Source organism: Notechis scutatus, chromosome 6, assembly GCF_049901735.1.
Source record: "Notechis scutatus isolate UNSWTSFEM ecotype Mainland chromosome 6, rNotScu1.2, whole genome shotgun sequence".
NCBI classification, from domain to species: domain Eukaryota; kingdom Metazoa; phylum Chordata; class Lepidosauria; order Squamata; family Elapidae; genus Notechis; species Notechis scutatus.
This window is the reverse complement of record NC_142014.1, coordinates 34,115,305-34,130,036: the sequence shown is the minus strand read 5'-3', so window position 1 is coordinate 34,130,036 and position 14,732 is coordinate 34,115,305.

The window sequence follows — 14,732 nt, the reverse complement described above, 5'->3', positions numbered from 1 at the left end:
AACAGAGCAAAGCTATGGGCAGCAGTAACCCTTTTATAGGGTTAGCTGCTACCTTATTAACCAATGAACTTGCAACAGGTTCAAACTACTAACCAATAAGAAGTGTTCCCAAAGTGGCCAATCAGGGTCTAGTTCTGGCCCAATCCCAAGTTGTTGTACAAGGACCAATCAAGTCTGCAGGTTTTCAACCCCTGATTTGCATTTAGAGTATCAACTTTTATTGATTCACAACACCCCTCCCCTTGGGTTCCATTTGAGGGGAGCTGTAATAAAATCCTCAAGATAGGCAGGCCGTTTGGTCTGCCTGGATGATTCCGAGGCTCCACGGGTTTTGTCTAATGTCCTGTTCGGTGGAGCGTTTGGATGACCTTTATTAAATTCTATTTCATTGCACTGCAGCGATTCCGTGCTGCCTTCACTAATGGTTGTCTCTGCTACTCCGTGTTTCTTGGGGTTTAGCAGTTCAGTTTCCCCGTATTAAAGTTCCCTGGAAAAGTCAACTCCCTTCCCGTTTCACGCTCCGGTGTTTCGCTGGGCTGTAGGGCCTCCGTTGGCCCACTATTAGTGTATCAAAGTCACCCTCCTCGATGCTTCCTCCCCCTTGAGTTGGAGAAACCGGGAGCCATGACCGCTGGTGGTAATCTCGACCGGAGCTGGTCTATGTGGCGTTCCACACCCTCCCATCGTCTGTAAGCAGGCGGTAAGATCTAGGCCGGTGAGGTGGGTAGCAGGTTGCGGGTATCCATAGCGGGTCGCCGGAAAAGTTTTTGGCAAAGATTAAATCACCTACCTTAAATTTCCGGCATTTGCTGCTGGAACCGAAAGGCTTTTCTGGTGCGAGCGGGGTGGAGCCGGTCAAGGTGCGATCGGAGTTTCGACCCATAAGAAGTTCAGCGGGCGTTTTGTTGGTCACGCTGTGGCGTGATGTGTTGCAACAAGAGAATTCGATTGATTTTCTCGTCGATGTTGCCAAATTCCATTTTTGTGCAGGGTCTTTTTACAAATTGTACCATGCGTTCTGCACGTCCATTCGCCGCAGGGTGCGCGGTGAGGTTAACGCATGGCGGATGCCCGATCGGCAAGATATTGCTCAAAGGGCAATGCCGTGAACTGAGGGCCGTTGTCCGAGACCAACACGTCCGGAAACCCGTGTGTGGCAAATAGTCTGTTTAATTTATTAATAACTGAGTCTGTTGTAGTTGTGTGCATTCGATGAATCTCGAGCCAGTTAGAATAGCGTCGACAGTAATCAGGAAAGTGTGCCCTTTGGTAGGCCCGCAAAGTCAATATGAATACGGGACCATGGTCCCCTCGGCGTTCCCATTCTGTTGGGCTTGCTTTAGGTGGGGCGTTGCTGACGTCCTGGCAGCGTTGGCAAGTGCGACCCAGGCCTCGATTCTTTTGTCGATTCCCGGCCACCAAGCGTAGCTGCGTGCGAGTGATTTCATCCGCACAATACCCGGATGTCCCTCATGCAATACCGCCAAAACAGTCTGTTGCAATTTGTCAGGGATTACGACTCGATCGCCCCACAAGATACAGCCTTTTTGGGAAAACAGCTCGGTTTGGCGGGCTTTGAAAGCGCCCATTCAGGTGCTATTTGGTCCGTCGGCCACCCCGTTCAACCCAGCGGAGTATGTGTCGCAGAACTGGGTCGCGTTTCATTTCAAAAGCAATGTCTCTAGCCGTCAAGGGTGGTGCCTGTAGAGCTTCGATCTGGAGCGTTGAGATGGTTGGGGCTGGATCCACAACAGAGTCTGGAAGCGGTGTTCTGCTCAATGCATCAGCGTGGAGAATCGATTTCCCGGGCGGTGTTGCAAGGTGTAGTTGTAGGCCGCCAATAATTCGGACCATCGGGTCATTCTGGGGACAATATATACGGGGTTGGTTTATTACCGCAATGATCCCCAGTAGCGGTTTATGATCAGTGATTATTGTAATGCACGGCCATAAACATATTCATGAAATCTTTGTCCAGCTGACTATAATTTCGTTCAGCTTTAGCTAAGGTTCGTGAAAAAAATGTGATGGGGGCTTCCGCTCCGTTTGGTAACACGTGGGCCAGGATTGCCCCAACCCCAAAAAGCGATCGTCACACGTGATAGTGAGCGGCAGAGTCTCGTTGTACTGCATAAGTACTGAATCCGAAGTTAGCAATTTCTTTACTTGTTGGAAAGCATGTTGTTCCTGTTGCCCCCAAACCCACGTTGCTTTTTGTCTAATAGTCTATGCAATGGTTCAGCTACTGTTGCTTTGTGGGGTAAAAAACATTATAGAAATTGATAAGTCCAAGGAATGCCTGTAGGTCTGCCTTGTTCCTTGGAGTGGGTGCCTTTTTAATTGCTCGTAATTTGTCTTGATGGGGTGAATTCCTTGGCTGTCCAGGAGATATCCCAAAATTCTACTCTTTCGGTACATAACTGGCATTTATCCTTTTTTACTCTGAGGCCTGCATTCTGGAATCTTCGTAACACCTCTCTGAGTCTTTTTCTAGAATGTCTCTGTTAGGGGCGGCGATGAGTACATCGTCGAAATATGGGACAACGCCTTTTATCCCCTGTAACAACCTTTCCATTAAACTCTGGAAGATTCCAGGGCGACGCTTACCCCAAATTGGAGCCGGTTTCATTTAAATGCGCCCCTATGTGTTACGATCGTTTGTGCCTCAGCTGTGGTTGGGTCTACCGGCAATTGTTGATACGCCTGGGCTAGATCTAGTTTGGCGAAAACTTTCCCGCCGCCCAGGGAATGGAGCAAATGTTGTACTACCGGTACTGGATAAGCACTTTGCTGTAGTGCGTGGTTTAATGTAGCCCGGTAGTCTCCGCAAATTCTTAAGGACCCATCAGGCTTGATAGGCGTCACTATTGGGGTTTCCCAACGGGCGTGGTGGTGGGTTCCAGTACGCCCTGCGCTATTAGCTTATCGAGTTGTTCGTCGATTTTAGGCTTCAAGGCGAACGGCACCCGCGCGGTTTAAAGCGAATGGGTGCTATCTCAGGGTTCAAGTTAAGCGAGATTGGGGTCCCCTTATACTTGCCTAGTCCGTTCGCGAAAATGTCTTGGAATTCTTGCACGAGGTCTTCCTCCCAATCGGCGCTTTCGGCCTTGTGGACTCCGGCTACAGTGATTCCGAGCAGCCCGAACCACTGAAGGCCTAGAAGACTAGGCCTGTCTCGATCCACAACAGTCAGTGGTAGTGCGATGGTGCGGTCCTTGAATGAGACCTGGAATCTGCGGGACCCGACAACGGAATTCTGTTTCCCTGATAATCTTTGATTATAACCCTTTGAGGTTAAGGTCTTGGCGGCGGATCGCGGGAATGAGCTGTTGGGCGTTTTCCACGACACCATCGAGAGGAAGATCCCGAGTCTACCTCCATCACGCAAGGTTTGTTTTCGATGGCGACCTTCACTCGGATTTTCCCGGCATCAAGGGATGTAGCGTGGCCTATGGTGATTGTTTGGTGGGTCTCTTCCCGCCGGGTTTCTTCGCGCCTGGTGGAAGTGGTGGACGGTTTGTTTCTGTAGGAGTGGTTCACTTTTTTTCGGTGTGTGCCGAAGAATCCTGAAGACTGGAATTCGGCCTGTCGGGGTTTGGAGTTCTGTTTGCTTCTGCAAACCTTTGGTCGAGTGACCTCGTCTCCAATGGCGGCAAAGTGCGTCAAGGAATTTGCAGCCGGATTGTGGGTGATTTGCTCCACAGCTGGCACACGGTCGAAGTGAGTGTTGTGTGGATTGGTCTCTCTCCGTTCGAAGTCGGTTGACCTCTTCCTCATCGCTGTCGGACAGGGACTCTAGGTCTTCGTGGTGAGTTGATACGGGTGTCTCTCTGAGCGGGCGAGGTATCAGTGGCGAGTTTACGTAGCGGTGCGTTGGTGCGGCGCATTCGAGCTGCCGACTTCTTGGTTGCCTCTGCTGCTGAGGCTTCTTTAAGGGCATCGGTGAGGCTGATGTCCCCCTTAGCCATAATTTTACTCTGGATCGTGCCGTCTTCTAGGCCCAGAACCAGGCGGTCTCGGAGGGCTTCTTCTAGGTCTGCAAATCCGCAGAGGCCTCCTAGGTTCCGGAGGTCCGCGATGTAATTGGCAAGGCTTTCGCCCTTCCGTTGGTCCCTCTGGTAATATTCGTGTCTTCTTACTAGGGTTGGCACGGAAGGCGCATAGTGAGCCCTTAGTAGCGGCTCGAGGACGTCCCAGTCCATTTCTTTTACCTCTGCTGGCTTGGCAAGTGATTTTGCCATCTTAAACACGGTTGGCCCAGTGAGTTAGAAAGATAGCTCTTTTTTGCCGGTTGTTGCATCTTTCAAATTGTTGGTCTCCAGAAACATCTGGAACCGATCCATGTAGGCCTCCCAGTCTTCAGTTTCTGGGTTGAATGGAGCGGGTGGTACGGCACCGCTGGCCATGTTGCCGTTGATGGTGCGTGTTCGACCACGTGCTCTGTAGGTTGCTCTGTAGGTTTAGTCAGCTCTTCGGTCTCCGAATCCCACCTTCGTCGCCAGTGTTAAGTTTGGAGAATAAGGAGACCAGACATCTGACCAGTGACTTCAACTCTTTAATAATAACAGGAATCAGAATGGAACAGAGCAAAGCTATGGGCAGCAGTAACCCTTTTATAGGGTTAGCTGCTACCTTATTAACCAATGAACTTGCAACAGGTTCAAACTACTAACCAATAAGAAGTGTTCCCAAAGTGGCCAATCAGGGTCTAGTTCTGGCCCAATCCCAAGTTGTTGTACAAGGACCAATCAAGTCTGCAGGTTTTCAACCCCTGATTTGCATTTAGAGTATCAACTTTTATTGATTCACAACACCCCCTGCCCCAGTTAATTTTTGTCTGTCCATGGATTACCTCCTCTGTATTATCAATGTGCTACACTAATTAGGTGACCCCATAAACAGCTCCTTCCAGAATCAAATATTTGAAAGGAGAAACACATACATACAAAACTTGATGTTCACAAAGAAGTTTAGTCCTATGTTCAATTTTAGTTTAGGCTGAAGGATTAGAAATACTAGAAATAAGGAAATGATTCGTATGCTAGGCTACTTCATTACTGCAAAATACATATTTTTATCAGCATTTTAGCAATAGTTGAATCATGTAAAGGTGTTCAGACTATGGCCTATGGGAATAATTCTTTTACTGCTAATCATGCTAGTGGAAAAAAAGTCTTTATGCTATCTTGTGCATTTTAGTGTATGCTGAATCAGTCTTTCAAACACTTACAGATTGGTAGAGTGACATATTTTCTGAACAGCTTTTGTAACATTTATATTTTTCCCCTTTTCCCAACTAGAATATGGAGAAAATTGAATACATTTCATCATTTTAAATATCCATGTTTTTAGGATAATTTGGCTATAGAATTGTTCTCCCCATCTTTATTATAATTTCCACAATTGCTTTCACTCTTAGGTGATTATTTAGTCTGAAGGACAAATTTGTTATAGAGAAAAGATAAACAGACAGATAATCAGAGTTGGAAGGGATCTTGTAGGTCATCTAGTCCAGCCCCCCACCCAAGCGGGAGACCCTACACCATTTCTGACAAATGGCAGCCCAATCTCTTCTTGAAAGTCTCAAGTGATGATGCTCCCACAACTTCCGAGGGCAAGCTGTTCCATTGGTTGATTGTTCTCACTGTCAGAAAGTTTCTCCTTATTTCCAGGTTAAATCTCTTCTCAGTTTCCATCCATTATTCCTTGTCTGGCCTACAGGTGCTTTAGAAAATAGCTTGACCCCCTCCTCTCTTTGGCAGCCCCTCAGATATTGGAAAACTACTATCATGTCTCCTCTGGTCCTTCTTTTCACTTAGACTAGCCATGCCCAGTTACGGTAACTGTTCTTCATATAACAATTCAATTCAACTGTTCTTCATATAACAATTGTTTCAAAGAATTGCATTATGCTAGCTGTGTAGTCTAAAAATTGAACATTTGTCATTTATGGTTCATATCAATCTAAACAAACTGACCATTTTGTTTACATCCATCCCTATGAATCAACAGTAAACAATAAACCAGCAATTGTGCATATTGGTTTGAAAAGATATTTTTCAATATGAGAGAGAAAATATATACTTTCTCATAAGCTAATACAGTCCTGTTTTTCTCAGAAACGTGACCTATCTTGCTTACAAAGCCTTGTTAATCCTTATTGTTGATCTGGTTTATGCTCTTTCATCTAAGCAGGAAAAAAAAAAAGAATCAGAGATAATGCTTCATAAACTAGAAAGAATATCTATTGCTAGAGTGAAAACATGTTTAATATGATTGCTTGGAAATAATTTCATTTTCAATGGCTCTTCATTTCATTTTCAATGACCCTTCAATGACCCTAGAAAAGGAGCTATAATATTTCCTTATTTGATATTTAATGTAAGTGAAAAATAATTGGATACATGTCCACACAGCTGTTTTTCCAAGATGAATCCTAGAGCATGCTGAAAACAGAGTGGAGCAGGAGCAAATAATGAAGGAACAAAGAGCAGCTTCAGAAGTGGCATTTTGTCAGAAGCAAAATGGGTGCGTAGAGAATTTGTAATTTTTCTTTGAAAAATTGTATAATATTTGGTTTAGTTTTGAGATAGACTTGGCCATTATGTTTCTTTTTAAACATAACTAAGAATTGGTGTAAAATAAAATTTACTGAATATTGAAATTTCAAAGTTACCTAGATTTTAAACAATTAATCATCATAATCTATATTTTATATTAAGGTTCTATTTATGTATTTATTATAACCATTTGTATTCTACTTGTCAAAATACATGGAACGTGCTGGTGTTGTAAGGAAAAACAAAGTTCTGAGCTTGGCAAAAATAAGTTTTTAATATATGCTGTACATAACTCTTTTTATTTCTGAGTTAAAATCTAACATACCAATCTGCAACTCTGTTTCCTCATGCAGATTATCTGATTAACTATCAAACTGATTGAAGACTATTATTTTTACCTGATTCTTGTAAAACAAGAATAAATTATTCTAAAAAAAAAAAATAAAAAAAAAAAAATAATTTGCAAAATAAAAATAATAATTCTTTAAAAAAAAAAAATTAAATAAAAAAAAAAAAAAAAAAAAATATAAATTAAATAAAAAAAAATTAAAATATAAAAAAAAAAAAAAAAAAAAATAAATTAAATAAAAAAAAAAAAAAAATATTTTTTAAATAAATATAACATGAATGGATTTTCCTTGTCTAGAAATTATAATATTTAACCTAATTTTTAATTATGCTTCTTTATTGTTTAAAACAGTGAAGTTTGGGAACTGCATCATCTAGGTCAGGGGTCGCCGGACAGCAGCCCAGCACCAGGCTGTGGCCTATTCATAACTGGGCCGTGTGAGCAGCAGCTGGCTGCAGAGGTAGTATTCAGCAGGTTCTGACCAGTTCTGGAGAATCAGTAGCGGAAATTTTGAGTAGTTCGGAGAACCAGCAAATACCATTTCTGACTGAAGATTTTACAGTATCCTTCCCCTGCCATGCACACTAAGCCATGCCCACAGAACCGGTAGTAAAAAAATTTGAATCCTACCACTGGCTGGCAGGCATGCAGAAATGATTGCTTCTCCAGTGTCATGCATGTGATAATTTTAGATTTAAGTACTTCTTCTTAATTTATGAATCTTAGGTCTAAATGTCAGTTTGTATACAGAAGTACACATTTAATAGGATTTACAAAGTTATAATATCAGAATTAGTAACAGTTTTTGATAATGCCTATGCTGGATCTCCATTTCACCCCAAAGCTGTACATTAAAAGTATACATTAATACTTTTAAGTTTTACATTAAATATATACTTATACATTAACATATAAATGGCTTCTACTCTAGTTCTAGGATCATCTGGGAAGCCTGATAACAAGGCTTTTCACTTTGTAATGAGTAGTGATGTTATTTACTGTAATTCAGTATATACTGTAATACAGGGTCCCCAACCGCGGTCCGCGGACCGTACCGTCCACGGAACAAGTCTTACCGGGCCGCTGGTTGCTGGCGCCGCCATCTTTTTTGATAAAAAGTGCTTCCGTGAGCTTTTCCGGTGAAAGCTCACCGGAAGCACTTTTTCATCAAAAAGATGGCGGAGTAGCGCTTCGTGAGGTTTTCCGGGTAGAAAGCCATTTCTACCCGAAAAGCTCACCGAGGCTTGATAGCCGCCATCTTTTGATGAAAAGTGCTTCCGGTGAGGTCACCGGAAGCACTTTTCGTCAAAAAAGATGGCGGCACCCAGTTGATGCCGGTACCGGGCCGCGGCGCCCAGCTGATGCCGATACCGGGCCGCGGCATAAAAAAGGTTGGGGATCACTGCTGTAATACATACCGGTGGGATTCAACCGGTTCGCACTGGTTTGGTAGAACTGGTTGTTACAGTTCCCGGTAGTTCAGAGAACCAGTAAATTGGGCCTCTGGCTGGTCCCACCCCTCTCCACCTGCTTCTCGGCTCCTGCCCAGTCAGTCCCTACCACACATGCGCAACATCATGTGCATGCGCAACATGCCTGCAGCCTGCTTTTGCCCGGCTGCCAGGCCAGCCATTGCTGCCTGCCTTTCACTGTGACAGAGCGAAAAGCTTGCAAGTTCCCCTCCCTTTGGAAATGGCTCCTGGGCAGCAGAGAATCAGCCTGGTTGAATCCTGTTTGTCTCTGCTGCCCAAGAGCCGTTTCTGAAGGGAGGGGGACTTGCAAGCTTTTTGCTCCTGCTGGGAGAGGCTCTCCCAGCAAGAGCAGGTGAGAGAAGCAGCCAAGAGCTGACACAAGTCTCTCCACTGATCTGCTTGCTCACAGGTAAGCCTACAAGTTGCGCTAGCCCTTCCCTCACTGTCCCTGGGCCTCCTGTGACCATCTCCAGGGCTCCCCAGGCCTCCCACCAACCCCGGGCTCGGCTGGCTGGCTTCCCCACCAGCATGGCCCTATCCTGCCAGCAGTGCTGTCTGTGGCCTACCTATCTGCCCTCCCATCCTTGGGCTCAGCTGGCTGGCTAAGCCACCATGCAGCACTCTCCCAGCTCTCCCTACCATGTAGCAGTTGCGGTGGAGCAAGCTGCGGGGCCTTGAGCAGCCCCCACAGCCCGCCCAAAGTACCTCCACATGCAACTGTGGTGGCAGATCCGGCTGCCTCCTGTAAGCAGGGTTGTCGCTGCCTGGAGGTCCCTGAGCTGATATGGACATCTGGAAGCATGTTAACCTGGTGGAGGTGTTAGGGGTTCACTTAATGTAGCACAGCCTGGTGATGGCCGAATTGTGGTGTGGGACAGTGAAATTAGCTGTCACCAATTAGGAATGGGATGCTGGCTACCTGTGGGGAGGGGCTGCCGGATATGGGAAGGTAATTACTGGGTGGGATAAATGGAACGCTGGGATCGGTGAACACTCAGCATTAACTTTATTTACATATGCTCACTGCTTCTTGCTACCGCTATATCTGTGATGAAATAAAACACTGCTATTCCTTTGGATTCTGTGGTTATTGCTTCATCTGCGTGGCTGGCTACAGATCGGTGAACGCTCAGCGTTAACTTTATTTACATATGCTCGCTGCTTTTGCTACAGCTATATCTGTGATGGAATAAAACACTGCTATTCCTTTGAATTCTGTGGTTATTGCTTCATCTGCATGGCTGGCTACAGAGTGTCTGAGAGAAAGAAAGAGCAAGAAAGAAAGAGGAAGGGAAAGAAAGAAAGAGAGAGAGAGAGAGAAAGAAAGAGCAAGAAAGAAAGAGGAAGGGAGAGAAAGAAAGAGAGAGAGAGAGAGAAAGAAAGAGAGAGAGAGAGAAAGAAAGAGCAAGAAAGAAAGAAAGACGAAGGGGGAGAAAGAGAGAAAGAAAGAAAAAAGAAATAGGAAGGAACAGGGGGGAGAGAAAACTCTGTGCTATTATTTTTAATTGTTCCATTATTTATCATATATTAATATTTCACACTTTCCCTACACCTAGAGTGATTTTACTGCTTTTCTTTTGACCAGGTATTTTTCAGGGTTTACAATACATGCATTCAATGTCTATAGTCCATAGCATAAATACATGTGTGAGTTGAAAGGGACTTTGGAAGTCTTCTAATCCAAAAAGTAGACAGATACAGAGTGTAGGTGGGCAGTTTGGGAAAAAAGAAGCATTTGTCATGCAATGTGCTTTATTATCTTGGAGGCATTTCATGGAAGAAGCGAAGGAGCTTTTCAAGGTGTGGACTGATCATAAGAACCTCAAGGCTCTAAACACACCTTGAAGGCTTTCTCCTAAATAAGTCTGCTGGGCTCAATACTTCAAGAGATTCAACTTTAACATGAAATATATCCCAGGAAGAAAAAACATATTGGCGGATGATTCAAGGTCAGGTTGTGTTGTGCATAGTGAAAGGAAGTCTTACTTTGGGACAGATGGTGACTGGGCCATGTGATGTGGTGATGGGTGTAGGGGATGGATTTGTAGTTTTTACTTACTGCAAGGAAGCATGGAACTTTCAGGTTCGGGATTCCACAGTTATTCCAGTTACTGTCCAAATAAAAGGATCTTTTGAGAGATGTCTGTCTCGGAGTTATTGGTTGGAATGGAGGTTTGCTGGAACGCTGACAGCTACTGGTTCAACTGAACCAGTATGTCCGATGATCAGCTGGACAATGATCAGCTGTGCCACACAATTTTGATTAACTAGAAAGCAGGAAGTCATCAGATTTCTTGCTTTCTAGCTAATCTAAATCCCTCCCTTGATCCCTCCCCTCACTGTTGTACTACCTCAGAAGGCTTCAAAATGCTTCTTTTATCAGAGCCCAGGAGGCTTCCCTGAGGCCCAGTAGGCCAAAAACAGGGTGGGGGGGGCCTGCGGAAAAAAGAAGAAGCAAAAAACCCACCATTTTTGCCCCCCCAGTCACATGACTACATAGCCACACCCACCCAGTCACATTACCACCTGGCCACACCCACCTAGCCATACTCACAGAACTGGTAATAAAAAAATTGAATCCCACCACTGTGTTTGATATACATTATTGTTTGTATTTTCATTACAATAACTGCTTATTCAGATCTAGCTCTGAAGTTTTGGTAGTTCTTATCAGGGAATACATACATCCTCTCACTGTGTCATTTAAATTTGATATCCTTAGCTGTTAAGTTTGGAGAGTAATGGAGACCAGACATCTGACCAGTGACTTCAACTCTTTATTAACAGTAAATAGAACAGAACAGAGCAAGGCTATGGGCAGCAGTAACCCTTTTATAGGGTTGGCTGCTACCCTATTAACCAATAATAGGTGCATAAGGTCCAAACCAATAACCAATAGGAAGTGTCCTAAGTTTGGCCAATCAGGGGCTTTTATGAACCAATCCTTGTTCGCTGTTCAAGGACCAATCAAATGTGCAGGCTTCCAAAACCTACTTTGCATTTGGGCTTATTTACTTTATTCATTCACAACACCCCTCCCCCTTGGGTTCCGTTTGAGGGGAGCTGTAACAAAATCTTCAAGATAGACAGGCCATTTGGTCTGTCTGGATGATTTCCGTGGCTCCACCGGGTTTGTTCTCAAGTCCGGTTCCGGTGGAGCATTTGGATGATCTTTATTAAGTTCCGTTTCGCTGCACGTGATTCCGTGCTGCTTCCGTTTTGTTGTCTCCACCAATCAGTGTTTCTTCGGGGTTTCGCAGTTCGGTTTCCCCGTGTTCAAGTCCCATGGAAAAGTCAACTCCCTCCCGCTTCAATCCCCGGTACTTCGCTGGGCCGTAGGTTTTCCGTTGGCCTGCTATCCGTCATATCGAAGTCAATTTCCTCGATATTTCCTCCCCCTCAGTTGGTGAACCCGGGAGCCATGGGCGCTGGGTAGTAATCTCGAACGGAGTTGGTCTATGTGGCGTTCCACACCCTCCCATCGTCTGTTAGCAGGCGGTAAGATTTAGGCCCAGTGAGGTGGGTAACGGTTGCGGGTATCCATAAAGGGTCGCCGGAGAAGTTTTTGGCAAAGATTAAATCGCCTACCTGAAATTCCCGGCATTTGCTGCTGGAGCCGAAAGGCTTTTCGGTGCGTATGCGGGTGGAGCCGGTCGAGGTGCGATCATAGTTTCCGCCCCATAAGAAGTTCGGCGGGCGTTTTGTTGGTAACGCTGTGGGGCGTGATGTGCTGCAATAATAAAATCCGATTGATTTTCTCATCGATGTTTCCGAATTCCATTTTGTGGAGGGTCTTTTTACAAACTGTACCATGCGCTCTGCACGCCCGTTCGCCGCAGGGTGCGCGGCGAGGTCAGCGCATGGCGGATGCCCGGTCAGTAAGATATTGTTCAAATGGTAATGCTGTGAACTGTGGGCGTTATCCGAGACGAGGACGTCCGGAAAACCATGTGTGGCAAATAACCTGTTTAATTTGTTGATAACTGAGTCCTTTGTAGTTGTGCTCATTCGATGGATCTCGAGCCAATTTGAATAGGCATCGACTGTAATAAGGAAAGTGTGCCCTTTTGTAGGCCCTGCAAAGTCAATATGGATACGGGACCATGGTCCTCTCGGAGTTTCCCATTCTGTTGGGCTTGCTTTAGGTGGGGCGTTGCTGACGTCTTGGCAACGTTGACAAGTAGCGACCCAGGCCTCGATTCTTTTGTCGATTCCCAGCCACCAGGCGTAGCTCCATGCGAGTGCTTTCATCCGCACGATGCCCGGATGTCCGTCGTGCAATACCGCTAAAACAGTTCGTTGCAGTTTGCTCGGGATTACGACTCTATCGCCCCACAAGATGCAGCCCTTTTGAGAAAACAGTTCGGTTTGGCGTGCTTTAAACGGCGCCCATTCAGGCGATAGCTGTTCTGTTGGCCAACCACGCTCAACCCAGCGTAGGAGGTGTTGCAGGACCGGATCTCGTTTTGTCTCAAGGGCAATGTCTCTCGCCGTCAATGGCGGTGCGTGTAGAGTCTCAATTTGCAACGTTGTGATGGTAGGGGCTGGATCTTCAACCAATTCTGGAAGCGGTGTTCTGCTCAATGCATCAGCGTGGAGAATTGATTTCCCCGGGCGGTGTTGCAAGGTGTAATTGTACGCCGCCAAGAATTCAGACCAGCAGGTCATTCTGGGGGACAATATATACGGGGTTGGTTTATTACCCGCAATAATCCCCAGTAGTGGTTTATGATCAGTAATTATTGTAAACGCACGCCCATACACATATTCATGAAACCTTTTAACTGCCGCCACAATAGCTAAAGCTTCTTTATCCAGCTGACTATAATTTCTTTCAGCTTTAGCTAAAGTTCGTGAAAAAAATGCAACGGGAGCTTCTGCTCCGTTCGGTAATATGTGAGCCAGGATTGCTCCAACCCCAAAAGGTGAGGCGTCACAAGTAATAGTTAACGGCAGAGTCTCGTTGTACTGCATAAGTACAGAATCAGAAGTTAGCAATTTCTTTACTTGTTGGAAAGCGTTTTGTTCACATTGTCCCCAAACCCACGTTGCTTTTCTGTCTAAGAGTCTATGTAATGGTTCAGCTACAGTTGCTTTATTGGGTAAAAAGACGTTATAAAAATTGATAAGTCCAAGGAATGCCTGTAGATCTGCCTTGTTCCTTGGAGTGGGGCCTTCTTAATTGCCTTTAATTTGTCCTCAGTGGGATGGATTCCTTGACTGTCCAGGAGGTATCCCAAAAACTCCACCCTTTCGGTACATAACTGGCATTTATTTTTTTAACTTTGAGGCCTGCGTTTTGGAACCTTTGTAAAACTATGCGGAGTCGTTTTTCTAGAATGTCTCTGTTCGGGCGGCGATGAGCACATCGTCGAAATACGGTACGACCCTCTTATTCCTTGTAACAGCCTTTCCATTAAGCTCTGAAAAATTCCTGGAGCGACGCTCACCCCGAACTGGAGCCGGTTGCATTTAAATGCGCCCCTATGCGTGACGATAGTTTGCGCCTCCGCGGTGGCGGATCTACAGGCAATTGTTGATATGCCTGGGCTAGGTCTAGTTTAGCGAAAACTTTCCCGCCACCCAGGGAATGGAGCAGGTGTTGCACTACCAGCACTGGATATGCACTTTGCTGAAGTGCGTGGTTTAGGGTGGCCCGGTAGTCTCCGCAAATTCTCAGTGACCCATCAGGCTTGATAGGCGTCACTATTGGGGTTTCCCATCGGGCGTGGTCGGTGGGTTCCAGCACGCCCTGTTCTATTAGCTTATCGAGTTGTTCATCGATTTTAGGTTTCAGGGCGAATGGCACCCGACGCGGCTTAAGGCGGATGGGTGCTACCTCGGGTTCAAGTTAAATGAGATCGGGGTCCCCTTGTACTTGCCTAGTCCGTTCGCGAAACGTCTTGGAATTCTTGCACGAGGGCTTCCTCCCAATCGTTGCTCTTGGCACGGTGGACTCCGGCTACTGTGATTCCAAGCGGTCTGAACCATTGAAGGCCTAAAAGACTAGGCCGGTCACGGTCCACGACAGTCAGTGGCAGTGCAATGGTGCGGTCCTTGAAAGAGACCTGGAATCGGCGGGACCCGACAACGGGAATTCGGTTACCCTGGTAATCTTTGAGGATAACCCTTTGAGGGTTTAGGTCTTGGCGGCGAATCGTCGGAATGAGCTGTTGAAGCGTCTTCCAGGACACCATCGAGAGGGATGATCCTGAGTCCACCTCCATTACACAAGGTTTGTTTTCGATAGCGACCTCTACTCGGATTTTCCCGGCATCAAGGGATGTAGCGTGGCCTATGGTAATTGTTTGGTGGGTCTCTTCCCGCCTGGTTTCTTCACGCCTGGTGGAA